Consider the following 9,599-nt stretch of genomic DNA (forward strand, 5'->3'; position numbering starts at 1 on the left):
TCCCCCCAAAAAAAAAAAAAAAAAAGAAAAGAAAAGTTCAGCTGATTAGCTATTTTAACAAAGTAAAACTTTTGTTTTGTTTTGGGAGCGTTTTTTTTGTTGTTGTTGTTGTTTTCTATAGGGTATGTGCTCCCCAGAAAGAGAGAGATAGAGAAACAGAAATCAAGAAATCACTCCCCCTAGGGGGGATGGCCATGCCACAATCCCTTCTCCATTTTCCTCTTGGGATCTTGGGCATGCACACACATGCATCCGGCGTGAGTTTAAGCCACCGGGTCCAGGACTCAAACCACGGTCGACTACATGGGAGCCCAGTGGCTGCTGGTCCCCAAAGTAAAAAAGTAAAACTTTCTTAATTGCCAGAGGGTCCATGGGCTTGCCTGGAGGTGAGGAGGGCAAAGAAAGCACCCCTGAAGGGGAATGGTCAAGTTGTAGATCCTTCTCCATCTCTCCATCCTTCTGGGATTTAGGACACACACGCACATGCACTTGGTATGCTTTTCACGCCACCAGGGTTGAGATTCAAGTCAAGGTAGGCCATTTGCGATCTGGCCCCTATGCACAGTGCTTACCCACTATGCTATGGGGCTGCCCCAATAAAGTCAACTTTATGGTAAAAATAATGTACTATTATAGAAGTAGTATTTTAAATGCTTTGTTGCCTTATGCATTCTTACGGAATGACTGATGTGGGTGAAAAATCCTCAGTAATGATAATACAATGAAAAAATTTCTGGTGAGTAAAGCTGAACATTACAGAGATAGGCTCACAGTTTCAATCCGGATTAGCTCGGATCCTGCTTTGAAATTGTACCAGGATAGTTTTTAAATATCACTGCTCTTAGCGTAATACTGTAAAAATTCTACTTTGTCAGCTGTTTTAAAGTTTCAGAGAGGAATTCCCTTAGCTGGAATGACATTTACTCTAGTACCACCTCTCCTTTTGGATGTCTCTTCATTCTTGAGGAGGCCTTTATTGTATCCTCCATCACAAAATCACTCGGTACTTTTTCCCAAGGTGGAAGTTGTCACAGTATTCGGCTTCTATTTTCCTAACAAGGAGAAGGCTTTTTGCAGAAATGTTGGAAAAGTTATGATATTCATTATGAAAACCCATATTGAAGGTAAACAAGTTTGGAGGCCCATAATATGAAGAAGTTTCATGTCCCTATGAGAACATATTCAGCAATAAAATGTCCAGAAATTGGGTGCAAGGCTGGCCCTGTAGCCTAGGGATAAAGGGAACCAAATCCCACATGGCCAACTGTGCTTTGAAACTCGGCCCTAGCAACTTGAAAAACGTGCTGGGTGCATGCATGTGCATGCCCAAATTCTCAACAAAATAAAGAAATGGAGTGGAAAAATTGTAGTGTGACATGCCTCACAGGGATGTTTCCTCCTTTTCTCTTTCTTTGTCTGTGTTGAGTACATGCACCCTCTGGCAATTAAAAAAAAATTGGGTGCCAAGCTAGATTAGGCAAGGATGCTGCTGATATGTAAATTAAAGATTTAATTTCCCAAAAGTAGTAAATTATAGTGTCAAAAGTGATCTGAGCCACAGTATTGAAAATTTCCATATAAGGAATTGGTTTAGAGTTGATGAACGCAGGACAAAAGGCATTAAACAAAGGGAAGAACAACTCATTGTAATTTTCTGAAAGTAAAAAAGAATCAGCCCTCAAAATTGATAGGAACATCTACATCAATTCCATCACCTCCAAGATATCAGTGATGGCCCCTTGACACCTCTTAAAGGAAATGGAATTGAAACCTCAGTAGGGAGTTTAGCAAATATTCCAGTTCAGCGATTCCACGTAGTTTTGTAGTGTCCAAAGATACTATTTTGGGAAACCTCTTGAATACTTCCAGAGTCACTGAGTGGTTTATGTAGCTGCCAATGACACCTGCCCCCAAAATGACCCATTTTCAGTCCAAGTCTTTTACTAAGTAAAATGCAAATGACTGGGTAATGAACCATCATAGTTATAATCCATAGCAAATTGGGGTCAGTTTCTATCCAGGAGTTTGTCTCTGGGTACTTTCCAAGACCTTCTGGCACTAGTCAGTGTGGGCTGGTGGATGTAGATCCATTGGAAATCTTCTTGGATAATGTAGTTCCCCATGGGAGTGGTGTCTCATGACTTTCAACAATGCATTGTTTAGGTTCATCATGAGTTCCATTAAAGATGAACAATTTTCTGTGTATTGTTGAGTTGATGATTCCAACATGCACTTTAGGAAGAGGTCTCTGCACAATGGTTGACGAAGTTCGAGATTCCATGTTGTCTTTCTATCTTTCACTTTGATGATGCCCAATAAGCCTTAAGATAGTGACATTCAGCAAATAAAGGCCAAGCATACTCGTTTGGCTGCTGAATAGAATGTGTGACACCATCATAGTACTAGAAACCTTTAATGCCCATTTAAAAATTCTTCCCAGCACGACTGTTTCTGCCTGGGAACAGATAGGAGAAAGACATCTGCTGAGCCTGTTTCTCTTGGTGAGGTTCACATAAGGAAAAACAGGAAATTACGTTGCCTTTGCTCCCAATAACAATAATTTTGGAAAGTCCCAGAACAAAGAGAGCTTCTGACTTAATGACTTCAAGTGATTTTTGTCATGGCCAGCATTGGCTTTGACAGAGCATAGATCTGTCTGCAAAACAATTGGCAGGGCTAGCAGGTGCCATGGTAGTTAAGGGCTGGATTTCCACATGGCCAACTGTGGTTTGTGTCCTGGGCCTAGTGACTTGAAATTCACGCTGCACAGGTGTGCAAAATCCCAGGAGGAGAATGGAGGAGAAGGGATTTTGGCATGGCCATTCTTACTGGAAGGATGGGGAGGGATTTCTTACTTTTCCTCTGTCTCTCTTTCTCTGTCTCTTTCCAGCAAGTACATGCACCCTATGGCAAAAACCTAAAAAAACAAAATCAAGACAAAAGAACACATTTGTGAGTTCTGATCGAGGTCTTAAATACAAGCTTCAGGGGACATTTCAAACCCATTTGACTACTTTTTATTCCAAAAAGAGATTTTATTTGATTGTACCTTTAAATTATAATCAGAAGTGAAATGATGTATATTCCTACAGCTAAACACCTGATCAAAACACCTCCTTTAGGGTCGGCAGGTGGTATGGTGGTTGAAGTGCTGGACTCCTACATGGCTGACTGCTGTTTAAACTCAGACCTGGTGGCTTGCTTTCTCACTTTCCCTTTCTCTTTCTCTCTTTCTGGTCAAATTAAAAATAAGAATACTGATAACAAATAAAATTAAATCATTTTAAAAACACCACTTTGAATAATCTGATTCATATAGAACACTAATGTAAGTTATTTCAATAGAAATACTGGAGGAGTTTAGAAAGGAAAATCCAAAGATAGCCCTAATAAAGACACACATAAATAAATACTTGAAAACAGAGAAAGCTGTTCAGTCCCTGAAGGTCAAACAGTGTTTGCTACTCTGTAATCCTGTTCCCTACCAGGCGGAGGCTGGACCATGGTGCTGCGTTTATTACTCTCCTTCTCTGCGTCCACGCTCTGGGAAGCCTGAGGATTTTGCTGTGTTCTGATGAGAGCAGGATTCCCACAGAGACCCAAATGACTAGTGTGCTTGTTTTCTAGGGCTGGAGACTGGGTGGCTTAAGCAAAACAAATATATTGCCTCATGATCCTGGAGGTGAGATGTTCAAGGTCAGTGTGTTGGTAGGAGTTTGGCAGGGTTGGCCTTTACAAGGCCTCCCTCCTTGGCTTGTAGATGGCCAGCTTCTCCCTGGGTCTTCACAGAGCCTTTCCTCCGTGCGTGTCTGCCTTCTACTCTCCACCTCTTATAAGGACACCAGTCATATCAGGGCCCACTCTGATGATCTCATTTTACTTTAATGATCGCTTTAAAGGCCCTCTCTCCATATACGGTTTATTCCAAGGTACTGGGAGACCATAACTTCAGTTTAACAGTAAGAAAACAGTCAACATTGTACCATACACCTAACCACTCACTACTCTTCAAAACTTTCAAGGTCATGAAAACAGAAAACTGAGAAGCTGTTGTAGATCAGAGAAGACTATGGAGACATGATGAGTAAATTCAAGGCTGAACCCTAGACTGGATCCTGGGACTTAAAAGAAATGTTAGTGGGAAAAGTAGTGAAATTGGCATTGGGTCTATCATTTTTTTTATCTATTTGTTTTTTAATTTGCCAGAGGACATATTCACTTGCTGGAGAGACAGAGAGAGAGTGCAAGCATCTTCTGTAGGGGATGGTCACACTATAGTTCCTTTTCCAACTCCCTGCTTTCAGGATTTTGGGCACAAACGCACATGCACCAGTCATGTTTTTGAAGTCATTGGGTCTGGACTTGAATCACACAGTCATATGGAATCCAGCTGCCTTAAGTTCCATACCACCAACTGCCCTGGGTCTGTAGTTTTAATGAATAGTAATGTATTACTGTTGATTTAGTTTTGACAAATATACCATGGTTATGTAAAATGTTAACCTTAGGGACAGCCCGTGGAAAGTACACATGAGAACTCTCTGAAATATCTTTTCAATTTTCTTGTAAGTCAAAAATTATTCTGGGACCAGCCTCATTGCCTAGTGGCTAAAGGAGCTGAATCCCATGTTGCCAACTACAGTTTTAATCCCAGCCCTGATGGCTTAAAAAACATATGCTGGGTGCATGCATGTATGTATGTCCCAAATCCTGATGGATGGGAAACTGGAGAAGAAATTATGGTATGACCATGCCCCATTGAGGGGGCGCTTTCTCTCTCACCTTATTTTTTTTTCTTTTGTCTTGTGCATGTACCCTCTGACAGTTAAAATACTTTAAAAAATATATATTACAGGGCTGGCCAGCAGTTAAGGGAGGGAGTCAGATCTCACATGGCTGAACACAGTTTGAATCCTGACCTCAGTAGTGTGAAGAACACTTTAGCCCCATGCGAGTGCATGCTCCAAATTCCAATGAGATGGAAAATAGAGGAGAAAGGGTTGCTGCATGTCCATGCCCCACTGTGGGCGCTCCCTCTGGTGAGCACACACATTATTCTAAACTAAAATTTCATTTAATAATTAATCTTTTTAACTAACCCAATGGCGATTCTCAATGATTTGTGTTTTTTTAGTTGCAGAGGTATTCTGAGTTCATCAGAAAGCTCGTTAGCCTAAAATCTATAGCCAAAACTTATAGGGAGGTCATCAGACATCTAGGGTTAATTTTTTCTTTTTCCGTTTTACTATAGAGACTGTATGCTTGCTAGAGAGAGGGAGAGAGAAAGAGGACAGGGAGAGAGAGAGATGTAAGTGGAAAAAGTCGTGAAATGGACATTGGGTCTGTAAATGGGGGGATGGCCATGTCACAATCCCTTCTTGAGATTTTGGGCATGTACACGTATCTGGGGTGATTCTCAAATTACCCTGTCTGGGGACTTGAACTGTGTACTCAGCTATGTGATATCTAGCACCTTAATTTCCACACCACCTACTGGTCCTCTAGGGTTAATTTTCAAAACTATTTTAAAAATTGTACTAAATATCCCAAAATATTCCTATCTCTGGCCAGTAGGCTCAGAATACAAAAGGCCGAGCAGCCACAATGGTCTCCATCTGATGAGCCCCAGCATTAACATGGCTGGTGGGCCAGCCCTGGAGTACAAACGAGATCATGGCCACACTCGACAGGAGGAGCCCATCAGGGCTTCAGAGCTGAATGTTTGCACCAGAGCCCTCACACTGAACCTACAAGTTAGTATTATTATATGTTTAGTATTAAGAGTTTAGAACTCAAATTCTATAAGTATGACATGCTAGTGTAGGATTAGTATTGCCACATGCTTGGCAAAAAAGAAAAGTAAACATTTTGAAATATACCCACGACTCTCCATTCTTTATTACTATTATTATTATTATTATTATTAAATTTCCTGTAGGGTGTGTGAGCTCTCCAGAGAGAGACAGAGAGTAAGAGTGAGAGAAAGAGAGAGAGAAAGCACCTCTCACCCTCAAAGGGGATAACCACGCTGCAATCTCTTCTCCATTCTCCTCTTGGGATTTTGGTCACATGTGCACACACTCCTGGTGAGTTTTTCAAGTTCAGGACTTGAACTGTGGAGTCAGCCATGTGAATCCAGTGCCTTAACCACCACACGATCTGGCTGACCCAAGAGCTTTCCCTTTATAACAAGACCTGCCCTCAAGAGAAATCATCCCTATTATTGGCATATTACACTTCTTTTGCAATACCAAGAAGATGCTAACTTTTTTTTTATTTCTTCACTCATTTGTTCCATGAGAGAGGGAGACAGTGAGAGGGGAGAGAGAAAAGGACACAGGTACCCCCAACAGTCTTATTTTTTTTAAGAGAGAGATTTTTGCTATAGGGCACGTGTGCTCGCCCAACAGACAGAGACAGAGAGACAGAAAGCGAGAAATCACCCCCCAGGTGGGATGGTCACGCTGCAATCCCTTCTCCTCCATTCTCCTCTCGGGATCTTGGGCATGCACGCACATGCGCCCGGCGTGAGTTTTAAGCCACCGGGTCCGGGACGCGAACCGCGGTCGACTACATGGGAGTCCAGCGACATAGCCATTACACTAACTGCTGGTTCCCCCCCCAACAGTCTTCATGCCACAATCCCACCCTTAGTCCCAGCCAACCAGGATATCAAGGTACTCGTACACTTGTGTTGTGTGGCTGGCCTAGCTGCTTGCTCTATCTTCACAGCACATTAAAGAAATAGAATCAATCCTTTTGCACAGAGCAGAAAATAGTTTAGTATTTTAACTACCATGTTATTCTAGATATAACTGGGTACCAAGATTTCATAGCTTGGGCAGATCTAAAAGCCCTTCATCTTCAATGCTTAAAATAGTTAACCTTCTACAACAAGCATATTCATACACTTTTTGTTTCAAATTTTTTGCTTACATAGGTTCAATACTATAAGGTATTGCTCTCTTAAGAGGCCATGTGGAAGTCCAGTACCTCAACCACTGAGCTGGCTCTGAAAAAATTATTAATGAGATAGTTATCGTATAAAACCTTATTTAGACCAAGTCTTAAATGTATTGTTTTGACTTTGATTAATAAAAAGTTTCAGGTACCTCTTTTTTTCCTATCATGTTCTTAATTTCTTTATAAGTTTTATATCTGAATCAAGAATGATTTATGCTAGATACATGATAGTATTTGATTTTGAAGTTTTACTTTTTTTTTTTTTTTAAAGAGATTTTTGCTATAGGGTATTGGTGGTTGCCAGAGAAACAGAGAGGCAGAAAGCAAGAAATCATCACCCCCTGGGGAGGATGGTCACGCTACAGTTCCTTCTCCTCCATTCTTCTCTTGGGATTTTGAGCATGCATGCACATTGCCTGGTGTGAGTTTCATGCCGCCAGCTCCAGGACTCAGATTGTGGTCAGCCATGTAGGAGTCTAGCACCTTAACTACTACAATACCTGCTGGCCCCAGAATTTTACCTTTTTAAGAAATTTTGAGGGACCAGCAGTTAGCGTAATGGCTATGTCGCTGGACTCCCATGTGGTTGACCGTGGTTCGAGTCCCGAACCCGGTAGCTTAAACTCATGCCAGGCGCGTGTGCGTGTATGCCCAAGATCCCGAGAGGAGAATGGAGGAGAAGGGATTGCGGCGTGGCCATCTCCCCTGGGGGGTGATTTCCTGCTTTCTGTCTCTCTGTCTCTCTCTGTCTGGTGAGTGCACACACCCTATAGCAAAAACCTCTCCAAAAAAAAAAAAAAAAAAAAAAAAAAAAAAAAAAAAGAAAAGAAATTTTGAGAGCCCAGGATCAGAACCACATGTGTACAGGAATTTCTTGCTCAAATTTTTTTTCTGTTGGCAATACAATTCTAAAATGCCACCTTTTTTTTTTTTTTAAAGTTTCTCCGTGAATAAGAAAGACAGGGAGAGAGAGACAGAGAGACAAAGACAAACAGTCAGGCATCCCTACAAGTGTTCGTGCTGTGATCCCTCTCCACTTCTGCCAGCCCCAGATCATGGGCACATGCTTACCTAACATGTCCCGAATGTGAACCTGTAACCTTTCCGTGTGAGTTAGGCTTACAGAATGTTGTGTTATTGCTGTACCTCCCTGTGCCCCCATATCATTTCAACATGTAGCCAATAAAAACATGTTATTTTTAAAATGATTGTTATTATTAATATTTTTAATTTGCAATAGGGCACACGTGCTCACCAGAGAGAGAGGGAATATGAGAAAGCAAGCCACTGGGTCTGAGATTTGAACCACGGTTGACTACATGGGCGTCCAGCACCTTAACCACTTGTCCGCCCTGAAAAAATTATTAATGAGGTAATTTACACATGTTATTTAGACCAAGTCTTTAAATCTTGGTATTTTACTCTTGGAACCTATCTCAACTTGGACTAGCCACATTTCTGGCACTTGACCATGAATTAGACAGGATAGTCCAGACATATTTTGGAGGCCTGCCTTACTTGTTTCCTTCCTCACCCTCAAGGGTTTCTTTTTCAGTTTATTGGGAGCCACCTTATAAACAGCACTCCTAATCGGATCTTCACTGCAGCACTGAGTCTCTCTGAGTACTTAAGAAATCTGATGGATCATTTTAACTCTTATCTCAAATTTTTATGCTCTATTTTGTCTGTTCTCAAGCCAGACATTTTTGTTTGTGCTCAGTGCTTCTTTGTAATATCTGCTAAATGCAGCAAATAAAAACTGACATTACTAATGCTCCAGCCCATCCAACTACTTTCTTTAAAACTACAGGCTTGAATGGGCACATGGTTTACCTGACAAGTTATTATAGGTGACAATTTTACCAAATGACTTGCTTTACATTGATTTGGCCCACAAAATATTTAAAAGAATTCAAAATATAAGCTTATGTATTTAATTCATGAACAAGGGAGACAGACAGACAGACACACACACACATACAGAGAGAGAGAGAGAGAGAGAGAGAGAGCACCTAAAATGAGGTGTTGATGCTGTGATCTACCTCCAGCTTCAGCCAGTTCAGGGAGGCCTCCAGACTTGAACTGGGAGCCTTCCTGTGATGGACAGACTTGCAGAGCATTGTGTCTTTACACATCACCCTCTGGGCCCCTGTGGTGTATGAATCTATTTTCTCACAGCTTGTCCCTCAGTTGCCAAGCCAAGGATACATATTTTGGTGTTCATTTTGGCAGCACCACACTTCAAAATTTCAGTCTCCTATTAAGGACAGTGCTGGTTGCTGTAACAAATAAACCTCCAAATGTCCATAGTTGTATATGATTGGAATATGAAATAAATAGGGTACTTCTAAATTCTCCTGGCCAAGAGGGTATGAGAAACTGGGCTACAGTCATGCCTCATCTGTTTCTGATCACTTAACTCTGCTAATTATGCATTGTTTCCAAATGTTGTAATCCCTCCCAATTAGTTGTCACCCCGTGTTGTGGCATATATTTTATAACTATTTGTATACCCTAAAACTAACATACTGACTGTCTGCACTCTATGGTAGAAACTGAAAGACTGAAGGACATAAAAGCACTGAAAATTGTTATGGACACTATAGACAAAGTGGAAGGAGAGTGTGGGAGGGAAA

At 41.3% G+C, this 9,599-nt stretch overlaps 1 pseudogene; it reads right to left on the reverse strand.

Moving 5' to 3' along the window:
* Positions 1-920: 920 nt before the first annotated feature.
* On the reverse strand, positions 921-2,123 carry LOC102496853 (sphingolipid delta(4)-desaturase DES1-like; annotated as a pseudogene).
* Positions 2,124-9,599: the final 7,476 nt, after the last annotated feature.

Source organism: Tupaia chinensis, unplaced genomic scaffold, assembly GCF_000334495.1.
Source record: "Tupaia chinensis unplaced genomic scaffold, TupChi_1.0 Scaffold000366_1, whole genome shotgun sequence".
Classification (NCBI taxonomy): Eukaryota; Metazoa; Chordata; class Mammalia; order Scandentia; family Tupaiidae; genus Tupaia; species Tupaia belangeri.